The following is a 15,665-nucleotide window of genomic DNA, read 5'->3' on the forward strand; positions in this document are numbered from 1 at the left end:
GAAATATAAATGGGTCCTGCTTTCTGCTAGCTGTCCTATGGACTATATGTTAGTTTTAATGGGCAGGAATGTCTTACAGAGAAATAGACCACTAGTATAGTAAGGATTTTAGTAACAACTTTACTGAGCGTATGTGGATTTTAAAAATCAAAATTATATTAGCTAAGTAGAAAGAATGCTATGTGTTATAAAGGACACTGCAGTGAAATGCTAACATTTTGTTCTTTGGGATTACTTTGCTTGCATGTTTAAGCTATTTAGAAATGGGGAGAGAAGAATTCCATCATTAACTCAGATTTATTTTGCACACTGGCCTGTGTGTTTCTAGCTCTCTGTGTTATTGCTACTCAATGCAGCTATATACTAGATATAATTATTCTTACTATTACTTAAACTGCAAGCACCGAACATTGCATCATTCCAAAGTCTCAATAACTTACAGAGAAGAGCTAATAATCCTCACAAGAGGATGGTTTCACACTTGGAAAGTGTTAGGTAAAACTGTGTAATTTGCTAAAATTGATATGATATCTTCATTTTACCTTCTGAGCTCAACTGAGCCAAATATAACACTTTAAATTGCTATAATTTGAAGCTAACTAGTTTTACTACTAAATAGAAGCCTAAAATTTTACATATTTGCAAAGAAGAGGTACCTTCCCTAACTTTTAGTAATTAGTTATAATTACATGTGACACTATGGTATCATTACCTTCTTTGAAGACTCAGAGATACAGGGAGGCTTTTCAGAGCTCGGTAAAGAGCACAGAGGGATCAGCCCGATAACAGCCTGGAGGTAGGGAGGTCAGGCTATGCTCAGGGGAGTGGCCAAAATCCCTTGATGCACGAATGAGATACAGAGAAGAGCTAAAGACAAAACTGGGAAGACAGGTTGGGTTCAAATTGTGGAAGTCTTTGAATGACATGCTGAAGAAATTGAATTTTATTGTGTAAGCAATGAGGAGATATTAAAGTGTGCAAGGCATGTCCAGGTGGAATAGTGAAACATCTTGGGCAATTCGACAGAATTAGAAAATAGACTCTCTGCCCATTTCCACACAGCCCCCTTTCGCTGCCCATTTCACACCGCTCCAGAAGAACTTCACTGCGTAAAAATATAGCAAAGTATTCGATGACATTTCTAAAGATGAGTAATAGGACTGGAAAATGGTAATAATTATGTTTCCATACTTCGCATCTAATTACAAAAAAAGACAAAGAAATATGTGGTCAAGAGGCTTGTTATTTTTTCATTGGTGGCTCATCAATGTCCTAAGAAGTCAGCTATATTATGGAGCCCTAGATGCTGTTTTCTGTCCCTGAAAAATGAAGCAACCCAAGGGCTCTCACCAAGCCTAAACTGACAGTGCACAGTCACTGATAAACTCTTAATATCTGTCATAATTTTGTGCTAAAAGGTCATCTTTAATCATTTCTTTGCATGTTCAAACAAGAAAGATATATGAAATGAGAATTTTCTTCAACAATATCAGAAAGCCAGGGAAGAGAAATGTTCCTGTTTTTAATGTCGACGCATTATCAGTGTTGGGCACTTGAGTTTGAAATTATAATCTGAACGAACAATAAACATGAGAAGCAAGCAGAATGACAGTCAAAATGTGGTAAAATGCAACAGCAACAAAACACATTTTCACAACACTCAGAATGCAGTAAAAATATGAAAAGATTTAAGTGACTTTTAGTATATCTTTGAAAAGTTCTTAGTGTCCTTTGTTGTGATACAACAAAAGCAAAACTTGAGTCAGTGCATTTCATTGAACTCTTAAGGCATCGACCAACACAGCTAGGCTACCTCGATTTGCCGAGGACTGTCACCTGACACCGCTTACTGCACACTTCGCTGCGCTCACGGCACTGTGCATCTGAGCAGGCTCAAGAGAGCAAATGGGCTCCTGCTCCGACCAGGTCTGCAGCTAGAGACCCAAGAAGAAAGGCGACATTGCCAAAGAGGGCGATGTGAACACAGATTAAAAAATAAAATGCTTCACTCAGAAAGGAAGTCACTCAAAAAGTTAAGGGTGCCAGCTGTTTAGAGGAAACAACTAATCTGACCGGTATTCTCTCTGGTATGTGGCAGCCTTAATTCAAAGAAGAGCGACAAAATCTAACTGCTGTGCTCCTGAATTAGTAGAGCACAGAGCACATTTTTCTCCCTGAAACATTTTGATGAATCTTTTCACATCCAAAGGCAAACAGGCAGAGTGGAAAGAACATGGGCACTGAGGGTGAACGAATCAAGTTGGGTTCCCAGATATTCCATATCCACTTACTCCATGTATGACCTTGGAGAAGTAACCTGGCCTCTGTCCACCTGAGTTTTCTCACCTGGAATTACAACCACCTCACAGAACCATTGTAAGAATTGGATAGCATATTTAAGTCAAGCAGCTGACTATTATTATTACATTATTAATCTATTTTTCAGCCTTCTAAACAATTCAGTGAGGTGGGAGGGCAGGTGCTATTTCCGTTTCTGTGAATGTCCTGTGTCAGTTCAGGGATAGAGCCAGGAAAACAATACATGTCCCCATGGCTTGCTCTAGGTTCTTTCTGCTATAACATTATGGTAAAGCTATTAGATTGGCTGCAGAATAGATTGTAACCAATCCAATGGAGCCAAGTGGTCCTCTGTTATTATTGTCAGTACTTGTAATCTGTAGAGAGGCAGGACAATTTTCAGCCAAATATTGATACAACCACTGAGAATATCAAAGGTGAAAGACAACTATGGCCAGTACCAGGAAGGGTGGAGGAAGGTCACCAAAGTGCTCACTGGCTAAAATAAATATGGGGTCTGGGTCAGTAAGAGATACAGCCTAATATTTTCAACAATAAAGATAAAATTTTAAGTAAAATAAAATAAAAAGATATAGCCAATAATATATATTTCAGTTTATTTTTTTTATTGTAAATTTTATTAAATTCTAAAACCAATAAAATTACTTTAAGACTGAGGACCCAAGTAATAACCCAAGATCATAAAACAAATCTATTTGGAAAAAATTTCATTTATATAAATTAAAGCAACAGTCAACTGTTCAGACACACAAATAACCAATGCCTGTTCTTAGCTATAGTGACATCTGAATGATTCCCATTGTTCTTAAAATGTGTGTTTTATATTTAGCCAAAACCAAAAAATACTTGCATCCAAATCAATGAAAAAGCTGCTGTTACATGAATTTTTTCATCACGTTATTCCTGTAACCTCATAAGCGATTTGCACTGCCAGTTAGAACAAAGCAACAATTCTACGGAGCTTGACAATGCATTGGAATTGCATATTACATTAGCTTTAATTAAGCCATAAAAATTTACTTCAGGGCTACTTATATGCAATTTCTTGAGATCAGCTTTGCAGAGAAAACCTCATTTGCTAGTAAAATTTTTCTTTTGCTAAAGAATGAGGAATCTTTTTTCCAAAGAGACACACTGGACAGTAAGAGTCAGGTAATGAGCTTAGCCATTTGCCTACCCAGCTGTTGTGAAGAAATTTCTTCCCCTGCTTCCACCCACCTCCCAGAGGAACCTGCTTCCAGCGAGGCCCGCTTCCCACCACAGTTCAGCCACAGGGCCACGACGGCAGCAGCCCGCCACGGGGAACCGCGCACAGTAGGCACTAAGTCATATGGTTCCTGCCACCAAATTATAGTAAACACTAGGAGTCACACAGCAGCAGACACACAATTTTAAAGATGTCATTCCAACCAGAGCCATGTTAAGCTGTTGGATTCCGGGATGCTCGCAGTGAAATTGGTTGTCCTCTAAATGGTTTCTTCTAAAAATGTAATTGCTTTGTTCTGGGTTCACAAAGGCATGGAAGGGAGAGCCCGATTTCCATCCCCTACTGAGGCCACAGGCTCCGACTGCAAACACAAGGGCTGGAAAACAATAAAGGCATCGTCTTTTCTCTCAGTGCCAGATAGCTTTCCTTGCCTTGGCTTCCAGACAAAAGTCACTTATTATAATTATCTTCCGAGCTGGCAGTGGCCACTATCTAAAACTTTATAAATGTTCCAGTGAAACGCGGTTGGGCTGCCAGTTGTGTCAAGCTGGGCAGGTGACTCTCCCGCTCGGGGCTGCAGTGCCATTTCAATCACACAGAGGCAAGTGCACATTGGCCGCGTGTGCTCAGCGGGAAAGACACTGCAGCGGAAGCTAGCATATTGCCAAGCACACATGAAATTCCCCCTTGGCATATTTCATGAGACCTCAGTTGTTATTTTAAACCCAAAGAAAGTTTTGTACTGGACTGTAAGAAGGGGCTTTGGGTAGTTACCCACCAACAGTGCCATTTGCAACATATAATTTTAATTATTCTAAAGTATTATTAGCCATGTGAAATTCATGTAAACTTATCTATATTGAGAACCTTCTCAACATCTATAGTGCCATCTGTCACAATTTTATTTGATGTTTGATAATATTTGTTCCCTCATTCTGCCTAAATTTATCCATATCTCCTTTATTCTCTTTTTAAAAAATCTTATTAAAGTAGAATTTAATTATATGCCCAGATGTGTTGAAAAGTGTGATTTCAACATAATTTTAAGGCAATAATTATAGGTAGAGAATAATATGGGAAAGTCATATTCATTTATACACACAATTTTTTATTCAGGCCATTAAAACTGAGTAAATTTTACAGTATTCTTTCAAACCATGGAGTTTCTCTGTATAAATTGCCTTGAGAAACTATGGAAACCCAGTCATTGAAAGGTTTTGTATTAATTTAGGTTTTCCCTACACACTAGTTTTAAATTAAATAGGAAAAAGATCATCATACATTCACAGATTGGTATCATGTACATCTTTTAATTGTCTAAGTTCACACAACTAGCAACTGGAAGATTCTGGGCTTGTCACACTGTCTCTTAGCTGCACTCAGTAGCATGTGTTATGCATCAGCACTGATTCACCACTTTTCAGATACATTAAAGGCAAACCAATTTAACACTCTCTCCCCACCCCACCCCCCAAACACACACCCTGTCTCCTGGATTTTGTAACTGATAAGCCAATAGCTGAATGTTCAGATGTCACAGTGTAGATGTCTAGCAATGCTATGCAGTGAAGGGCACAGGTAAAGAGATGGAGAAGAAAAAGCATCACAAAGACCTGTATTCCTGAGGTCAGAACTCACCGGTCCCCAGGTGGAGACTATAAAGGCACCCAAATGCCTGTCAGCTGCAACACATATGGCACCCCCCAACTACGCAAGGCTGGGAAATAGTATCAGCCAGACGGGCCCCTATCAGGCAGACCAGCAACCCTCTGCAGGTCTCCCAGGAGCATGGAAAAGAATCTAAATTTTCTACACCAATGAAAGATCATGGAAGTCAGCTGAGCCAGACAGGCATAGGAAAAGCTGGGTCTTGTGGCTGTAAAGAGGAGGTGCCATATTAGGAAGCAGATACAGAAAAACATCAAGAACCACGACTTCTCCACGGATGGCAGTGTGGAGGACTAGCCTTACCCCAGTCGCAAATTGCATTAACATCTAAATTAGAGATACAATAGGCACAAATTCCAGGAACCAGATCCCCTCCCTGATGCAGCTTTTATACCCCAGAATTCCACAAAGGGGGGGAGAGAAAATGCTGAACCCATAGACTATACCAGTAATGGTCATGATTTTTGGTTTTTACCATAAGACAAAATCGAGGTACAAAATAGATAATGAAGTTATTATAAATAAAGTTGCAAGACAAACTCCTAAGTACATGAAATTTGTATCCTCTAAACAAGGGGAAAAGTAATTTCTCTAAAAAATAAAAGTGTATTTCTGAATGTTAAATCAAGATCATTTCATCTCAAAGGTGAAAGCTTCTTACAGGAACAGTAATTCTTTGAAAGCATTTTGTAAAACATACTATTTCCACATTCCTTGGCCTAAATCATAATTTCTTAATGTTTGAGAAAACATCCAGGTTTCTAAATGACTTTTCTTCCGTAAACTAAGTTTTAAGTAGCAACTCATTTTAGATCTCTACGACATGTGCAACTTGTTCTGGTTTTTCTGACTTCCCATGAGAACAATCTAGTGTCGAAATCTGAAAGCGGAGAGAACTTGCCACCCCAATATTACAACATGCCTCCCCCAGCCTTACAAATATGTTTAAAAATCCGTAAGTGGAGATGGAGGTTTGGGGAAGTATAACTCATCCATAGATAATATAATACAAAATATGACAGTGAAACATAAGTCACCGTTCTTTATTTTTTCTTGCCAAAGTATAAACTCCATAGATATTTTTATCAAAAAAAAAAACACACACAAGAATTGGAGTCAACCCATGATTGCCATCTTGTGGAGAGATCCAACACTATCATGCCAGACTTTTTGCCCCTCAGGTGTCTGAATAAAAATGCCTCCCCAGACTCCTCAGGCACTCCTTCCATTATTTAATAATCTCTGTTGCAAATAGGCTCGCCTCCCAGCTGACCTAAATCCCCGGTATCTCCTGTAGCTACGCCGAGGGCCTGCTGCCAGGTATTGAGCTGTAACGTCTTACCCAGCCAGCTTATTAACTGGTGCCCTTCCAGGCTAGTAAGGTCGACACTGTTTTACATCCCCACCAGGTTCCTACGGTCCAGCTCTTAAGTTTTCAAACTTCTTCAAACTTGGTCTGCGCTTTGTGGGTTTTGGCAGCTTCCACCTTCGTTTACTCACTGTGTCCGCAGGGCTTCCGCGTCTTCTTTGGGGAACATACCTGAGCGCAGCGCAGGCCTGGGTCTGTGGGGTGCAGGTCCCCAAGGCTCACGCAGCTGCCGCGGCCGGTTGCCAAGGGAAACGCATCGCAACGTGTTTCCAGAATCGCCTGCGGGTGCGGGTGCGGGTGCGAGTGCGGGTGCGGGTGCGGGGGTGGGAGTGGTCGCGCGCTTGAACCCACAGGTAAATGCGCCCAATCGGTCCAGCCTAAACGGATTATCAAATGCTTTTGAAACTGAGGATGCTGGAGAATGTCCCTTTCTGGTCACCACACTGCATAATCTCGACTTCCTGCCGTCTAAGAGCTGGGAAAGAGACTCCTTTCCCTTACCCACACCCTCCACGAGTGGTCAGCCAGAAAAACCACACATGACCATTCCTCCCCACTCCTGCTCCCCAGAACGAAGTCCAAGCCGGCGGCCCCTCGCTGGGCTCTGCTGGCCGGTCCTGGCGGACGCGCGCCCCCCGCAGCCTGCGCTCACGCACGCCCTCCGCGCCCCGCTCAGCGCCGCCCCGACCCGTCTTCTCGGGCCTCCTGGCGCTAGGAAAGAAAGCCGGAGTCCGCTGGGACCTGCACCCTGCTCCTGCCTCAAGGCCTTTGCTCTTGCCGTTCCCTCTGCATGGAAGGCTCTTCCCCCTCCCTTCAGACCTTCCTGGCTCACTCCCTCATGACTTTCAGGTCTTTTTATCAAAAGCCACCTTTCTCAGTGGGGCCGTCTCTGGAAATCCCACATAAAATTCCATTCCTTCCCCAATTTAATATCTTCCTTTTTTGTTTTATTGTTTACTCCTTAGCGTTCATAAGCAAATGTATTTTATAATACATTTATGGTGGACTACTTTGGTGGATTTACCTGTGGTGAAAGAGAATAGGCAAATATTTTAGTTACTTTCTGTACTAGTTTTCTATTGCTATCATGACAAATTTCCACAAACTTAGTAGCTTCGAACAACATGAATTTATCATCTCCTGGTTCTGTAGATCACAAGTTTTATTCACTTTTGGAAAATTAGATTATGTCCTCACTGCCTGATCACCAACTCCACCTGCAAATTTAAGAGCAAAATATGGCCCTTGTTGAGAAAATTGACTATCTGTCTAAATGATTAAGGAGTTAAGGGACTTCATATAGCTTTATAAATCTGCCTTCCCCAGAGCCCCATCCCCACCCCAAACTGCATCTAGAGACTTTTTAAAAACTTCTATTAAATGCAAATAGTTTCTAATCACCCACTCAAAGCAAGAAACCTGTGTGTGTATTATATTTTAGCTGTAAAGAATACATCTGCTGAGATTATAAAGCAAGATACCTGAGGAAGAATTCAGAATGAAATAAACATGTCCCTCACTTCAAGCACATGATTCCTCCAAGATCCTCTTTCCTTCGTGATCCTATTGTCCCTCTGACATGGTAATCTTTGCCAATCTGTGCCCAGAGACACCCTTTTCCCTTCATGGTCAGAAACAATCCACGTTCTACGTTAGGGAGCCCAGGTGAGCAATTGTCCGTTTTCAGTGTTATAAGGACACCCCTCTACATGCCTCTAGCTATAAGTGATCAATCTCTGGGATTAAGAAGACAAGCCATTTTGGAGGAAGAAAACAACTGTTCACAGTGTGAATCTCAAGATGTAGGGTTCTGAATGGATTAAGCCCAACTCCTGGCCCAAACAGCTTTGCAATCCTCTGGTAGGCAGTACCAGGCCTAGAGGTCTCTGAAGTGACCTGAAGCAGCTTTAAAACACAAAGAAATTGACAGAAAATAATTCAGAAGGTTTTCATCTGTGCCTCAATACATCTTGAAAAGTGACTCCTGAAGGAATAATAACATCACATGCAGGGGCAAAATGCTGTCAGTTTGGCAAGCTGTGGGTGGTGTCTCAGCTCCAAGACGAATTGCCAACCAATACGCTCATCAGGAATGCGTAAGCCAAACCTGGCCCTACCCAATATTCCTCTTCTCTCCTTTTATCTCCCCCACTCCTACATTTTTTTAAAACGCGTGATAAACTACACATCAATTTTACCATTTTAACCATTTTTAAGTGTAAGTCCTATAGCATTAAGTACACTCACACTGTTGTGCTGTCATCACCACCATCCATCCACAGAACTCTTCATCTTGCAAAAGCAAAACTCTGTGCCCATTACATGTGTCCCCCGTTCCACCCACTCACCTATAGCTACCTTCTTAAATTAACTTATTAAAAAACTTCTGTTTCTAAAATTGGGGGGATCGTTGGTGGATAAGAACATCCCTCTAGTATGTATATCACTTGCTATTGAAAAATGGCCTTGTGTTGTTGTTTTATTTTATTTTTTGGCTTTTTAAAAAATTTATCTTTATTGTTCAAAGTATTACAAGTGTTCCAAGCTTTTCCCCACATTGACACCCTCCGCCTCACTCCCACCCCCTCCCTAGGCCTTCACCCCATTTTTGTCTATGTCCATGGGTTATGAAGATATGCATATAACTTCTTTGGTTAATCTCTTCCCAACCTCCACCCCCCTTTCCTCTTCCCTCTAAGATACAACTGTCTGTTGCCTGCGTCAGTATCTCTGGGTCTATTTTTTTTGTCAGTTTCTTTGGTTCATTGGCTTCTTCTTAAAAAATACCCTTCAACATTTCCTGTAGTGCTGGTCTGGTGGTGATGAACTCCTTTAGCTTTTTCTTATCTGTGAAGCTCTTTATCTGACCTTCAATTCTAAATGATAGCTTTGCTGTGTAGAGTAATCTTGGTTGTAGGTCCTTACTTTTCATCACTTTGAATATTTCTTGCCACTCCCTTCTGGCCTGCAAAGTTTCTGTTGAGAAATCAGCTGACAGTCATATGGGTGCTCCCTTGTAGGTAACTAACTGCTTTTCTCTTGCTGCTTTTAAGATTCTCTCTTTGTCTTTAACCTTTGGCATTGTAATGATGATGTGTCTTGCTGTGGGCCTCTTTGGGTTCCTCTTGTTTGGGACTCTGTGCCTCCTGAACTTGTAAGTCTATTTCTTTCCCCAGGTAGGGGAAGTTTTCTGTAATTATTTTTTCAAATAGGTTTTCAATTTCTTGGTCTCTTTCTTTTTTTTCTGGCACCCCAATAATAGGAATGTTGGTCCACTTGAAGTTGTCCCAGAGACTCCTTATACTATCTTCATATTTCTGGATTCTTTTTTCTTCTGGTTGGGTGTTTTTTTGCTTCCTCATGTTCCAAATTGATTTGATTCTCAGCGTCCTCTAACTCTACTGTTGATTACCCGTAAATTATTCTTCCTTTCAGCTAGTGTAGCCTTCATTTCTGACTGGTTCTTTATTATGTCATTCACGATCTCACTAGTTACCTTAATAGTCTTACTAATATCCTTGAGCATCCTTATAACCATAATTCTGAACTCTATATCTAGCAGCTTGCTTGGCTCCATTTCATTTAGTTCCTGTTCTAGAGATTTCTTCTGTTCTTTCCTTTGTGACATGTTTCTTTGCCTCCACATTTTGGCTGCTTCCAGGTGTTTGTTTCTATGTATTAGGTAGAGCTGCTATGTCTCCTGGAATCTGTAGAGTGGCTTTGTGTAGTAGGTGTCCTGTAGGGCCCAGTGGTTCAGCCTCCCCAGTCACCTGAGCTGGGCCTTCTAGGTGCTCCCCTGTGTGGGCTGTGTGCACTGTCCTGTTGTAGTTGAGCCTTGGTTGCTGTTGGAGTCACTGGGAGGAACTGACCCCCAGGCCAATTGGCTGTGAGGACCAGCTGCAACTATAGCCAAAGAGCTGCTGTGCTGGAGACACCCCTATGGAGCAGGATTTACTTCAGTGGAGCTTTGGTGTTCACCAAGTGCACCCCTTGAGTGTCACTCGTGGATGTGGTAGGGTTGTAATCCAGCGTGGTCGAGTCTAACCACCAGGTGCACTGTCTCTGGGGCCTCCCAAGAGGCGCAAAGTCAGCCTGTGCCTGTCCCTGCCCAGGGCCACCCAGCATGAGCTACACAGCAACCCATAGGTGGCTGCTACTTGTGCTGGGCTTGGAGGTGTCCAAGAGAGGCCAAGCTATGAACCAATGCAGGCTGCCACTAGTGCCAGGCCTGGAGCCACCTATTGAGTGGTATGGGGCACACTGAGGCCAGCTGCTGCTTCTTTGAAGATTTTAGGAAAGACCTAAGCATGAGCCTAGAGAGGCTACTTGCATAGAGAATCCACTGGAAATGGCTTGGATGAGCCTGCAGGTGGGGAGGAGTGGGGTCTCCAGGAATCACCAGGGCAGGGCCAAAGGTATGAGTCAGGTTGATGGAAATTCAGAGGAGGCACCTGCCCGCAGGTTCTGGGGTGGGAGGGCTCAGGAAAGGAGCAATGGCCTTCGCCAGCTCTTCTGCCTGGGAGAAAGCTGCCCCTCCACCTCTTGCCCCGATTTCAGGCAGGTTAGTTCCTCCTTGAATGTCCCAGGTTCCTTTCAAGCTGCTGCCCAGCGCTGAGGCTCAGAGGAAGGGAGTTCAAGTAAGTCCCTGCACTGGCCCTTTAAGAGGAGCTGCTGGGGCTCCCGCAGCCTCCATGACCCTCAGCCACAGTCCCCGCTGGTTTCACAGCCCGGGGCTGTGGCGACTTCTCTTCCTGGCCCTGGAGCCCTGGGCTGGGGGCCTGCTGTGGGGCTGGGACCCCTTGCTCCTCCAGGAAACATCCACCACCGAGATTCCCTCCCGGGTTTCAACAGCGGCACCGGGTGTGGGCCCGCGGCCGTGTCTCCGGGATCCAGCCCTGATCCGCCCGCGTCTCCGCCCCTCCTACTGATCTCGGTGCTTCTTCAGCTCCCTGGTTGCAGGGCTTCTGTTCATCCAGGTTTCAGGAGGCTCTGAGTGATGGTGGTTCTGTGTTTTAGTTGTGATTTTGATGTGGTTGTGGGAGGCGGCGAGTGCATCGGTTACCTATGCCCCATATTGTTGTCTCCTATCGAAAAATGGCCTTTTAAAATAAGCTTAATCTACCACAGTCTATTACCACATCAGTCAGGACTATTTTATTTGGCAATGGCAGAACCCTAACTCACACTTTTAGGGGGTAAATAGGAAGGAAGAAGAAAACTATGCCAACTGCTTCATGTAACTGTGGAAAGGACAGACATGCACCTGAGCCTTAAAAACAACAGTAATTTAAATATCTATAAGACAACAACTGTAAGAAACTCTCTGCCATTTCTAGTTTCTGCTTCTCTCCATGTTTTGTCTGTTTTCCTCTATTCCACTGGATGTCAGCAGAGGGGTGGAGTAATATTGCTCCCCTGGGGACACTTGGCATGTCTGGAAACATTTTTGGTTGTCATAACTGGGAAGGGCTACCGGAATGTAATTGTTAAATGCCAAGGAAGCTGTTAAACATCCTGTAATGCACAGGACAGTCCCCACAACAAAAAACTTTCTGGCCCCAACTGTCAATAGCACCAAAGTTGAGAAAGCCTGGTCTGCTCCATACCTAATTTTTCTATATATTCAGTGACAAAAAATTTCAAAGTCACTCATCTGGTGGTCTCACCATCAAAGAAAGATCAAAATGTATCCCTAGTGCCAATTTTTAAAACTCTCCAAGAAGGACTCCAATTAGACTTATTTGAGTCAATTGCCGATGGCCTACAGCCAGGAAGGGAGGGGTCATAGGGAGGTAAGGCCCAGGATGGTCTTTCAAAGCCCCTTTCCTTGTATGAGTGCCTTTCTCAGAGGGGGAAACTGCCAAAGCCGGATAGACATTCCAAATAGTATGTACCACAAAACAGAATGCCCTTGGTGTGACTGTACTTTTGTAAAAGGTCTTAGTGTTTGCTCTTTCTATAGCAGTTTTTCTAAGATGGAAAAATCTGTAACTGGAGTAGCTACTATATACTTAGGTGCTTTTTGTAACCAGCTAAAGTGTTTAATATCTAGTTTTAAGCAGAAATCCTTCACCTAAAACATAAATTAATTCAAGTAAAGAGATATGCAAAACAGGGTAGGGGGAAACATAGGTATTTATAAGGTTCACTTTTGAAATTGGCAAAAATAATGAATCTTTATGTCTGCAGTGATAGGTTTGGACTCCTCTCCTCTTAGTAGCTCCATCTTCTGTTAGATTGCTTGCAGATCCACTGAAATTAGATGTCAGTGTAAATTATGGTGCAGGCCGACTTACTAGCTGAGGCTATGAAGGATAGCCGCATAAAAACAAGGTGCTATTGAATGTAATTGCTTCTGATCTTAACATTCTTAAGTGACAAAATTGATGCTGATGTGGTATTTGCATCAGGTAGGCCCTTTAATTGACACTGACTCACTTGGGGACATTTTTTTTTTCTGAGTGGTTTTATTTTTCTTCTTCCTAATTCTTATGTTCCAGAACCGGGAAGTCAGCAACTTATAACTTGGATAGATCAGAGGGGCAGGCAAATGACACTATGTGATTGTATATAGAGAAAGTGGAGATTTCCCAACTTCTTCCACAGCCTGGCTCATGGCCCCATAAAGAATGAAGTGAGAAAATGAATCTGCATAAAGAGCATTTGGAGACAATACTTGGGGAAAAGTTAGCATTTTCTTGAACCTTGCTAAATTAGGAAGAAAGCCCCATTTGCAAACATTTTCATTCTTGTCTTTTTCAATAAGGAGGAAGATGAAAAAGCATGACCCGCAGGGCATGGAGGAAAGATGCGTGGTTCTGTCTGCGCATTTAAATACTTAACAAGCCACAAGGAAAAAAGAAGGCATCCCATTCCACTGCCCATAACATATGTCAGTAAGTCATAAAAATAAATCATACCATGGATGGCTTGTGAACATTGCTCAGCCTCCTGTGAGACATCGGCGCTTGTTCTTGAGCCAAAAATGCAGACAGTCCAACAGTCTGTCTAATATTTGTTCATTCCCTGCCATGAGGAACAGCTTCCAGGAATCCGAGAGGAGGATTGGTTAATTCTTACCATGCCTTTATGGCAAAGTTATAATACCCTAAGTAATAATTTTGTTATCTATAGAACTTTGAAGTAAAGAAGGCTATTTCAGTAATATTTTTAGGTTTAGCAAAACTATAACTTGTGATGGAAAATATAAGAACCTGCCTTATACTTTATATGGATCAAATTAATATATGTTGCCTATAGATGAAGGTCTCTGGGAATCTAACACCGGGTATTAAATAGGGCATTTGATGGATAAAAAAATAATGAATTAGTTTTACTTTTTGCTCTATCGTACTTAAATTTGAATAAAACTGCAAGACAATGTGTTTTCAAATATTTCCAAAAATTTATCTAACTGCCAATTTGGGGTAATATTTGTTTAGATTGAAGTATAGTATCAAAGGTAGAAAATGAGTCCTATGTAAGAAATTGGAAACTTCAAAGCAGTTGTTTTGCTCTTGCTCCTGTAGCTCAGCTGCAAGGAATTTTGTGCCGGTTCCCACCCAAAATATGAGTAGCACCAGGTGATCAATGTTGCATGTGACACACTTCACTTGTTCTCACATTTCACCAGTCTGATGAGGGCTACAGGTAAGAGGGGCAAAACTGAGGCACACAGGAGTAAAATAAAAAGATTTCTGATTTTACACTAAAGAAACACAATATTATTTGGCTCTAGGAGTCATCCATTCCTGCCTGATACATAGCTCCCTAACCACCACCCCACTCTACCCCACCCCCAATTATCCCTGCAGTCCCAAGGAATGCTCCCATATGTTTAGAAATAAGCCTTCCTGGCCACCAAGGGGGCATCTGGCTTCTCCTCCTGCCCTGCTCCCACTGTCTCGGGAATATGTTTCTAAGGTCTACGAGCCCAGTCCGGTGCCTGACATTTCTCACACAGAAGACCCTCCACAGCACCCAAGCCCCGCAAGGCACTAAGCCAACAGTTGGATGGAATCTCTGAGGCGCTGCTTTGCCCCAAGACTTGTCTCAACCGCTGCTGCATCATGTAAGCCCTGCTGGCAATGAGGGCTGTGATTTTTGTGCAAAGGTGATTCTGTGCATCTTCCAAAGGGACCACCAGCCTCTCTCACTGATGGCAGTGCCTCCAATGCTTGTTCTGCTGGGCCTAGGAACTGGCCGCTACTGTGGCCGGGTCGTGCCCCTGTGGAGACCACCTCACTTCCAGGAGGCGAGCCCGCTCATGTGCTGCAGTGTGTGCTCCAGCAGGCCTGCCCACGCGTGCGAGCCCATCCTTTCCCCCACGTGCGGTGCTTTGTTACGTCCACACCAAAACAGAGCTGTCTCACGACTCCAACATCTTACTTGCCAGGGAGTGGTAAGGGAAGGCAAGTAGCTGCCTGACTTCACGTTACCCTCACCACTGAGCCCTCAGCAGTACTTTTAGAGCAAACTTTGAGACACTGACTCTCTGTTGAGATATAGGTTTTCCCCAGGAAGGTCCAAGGTCCCCGACGCACGTGGACTCCTAGCGCCCAAGCGGTTCCTGTGTCAGGACCATGTCTGTGACCATGTGGGAAACGTAGCTTAGGCCCCAGCCACAAGACCTGAAGGCCAATGCTCCTGCACCACCTTAAATTCAATATTTAAAATTTAGAAAAATCATATTCCCATTACTGTACATGTGCAGGAAAATACTAACAAATAGTGAAGGGTTCAGAAGGAACCACCTAAAAAAGAAAAAGAAAAAAACCCAACTAGACAAAATGGAAATCTGAAGAAGAAAGTCTTAATGGGAAGGATGGAATTCCAGGCTCCTTGAAACCATGTGTATTTAAACAAACAATATCATAAAATCTCTCCCGCTCCCTCCCTCTCTCTCCCTCTCTCTCCCTCTCTCTCACACACACATGCCCACACACCCACACACACAATTCGCTACATTCACCCAACACCATTTCTAAGCACGCCTGGTGTTTATTTTCTTATTTTTTCTTTTTCAGCCAAGCCCTTCTTTGTTGCAGCTGCAGTGATGAATATCCAGCAATGGCTTTCCCCCATCTCCACCCTCTCCCTTTT

Source organism: Miniopterus schreibersii (genome assembly GCF_964146895.1).
Source record: "Miniopterus schreibersii genome assembly, chromosome: 6".
NCBI lineage: Eukaryota > Metazoa > Chordata > Mammalia > Chiroptera > Miniopteridae > Miniopterus > Miniopterus schreibersii.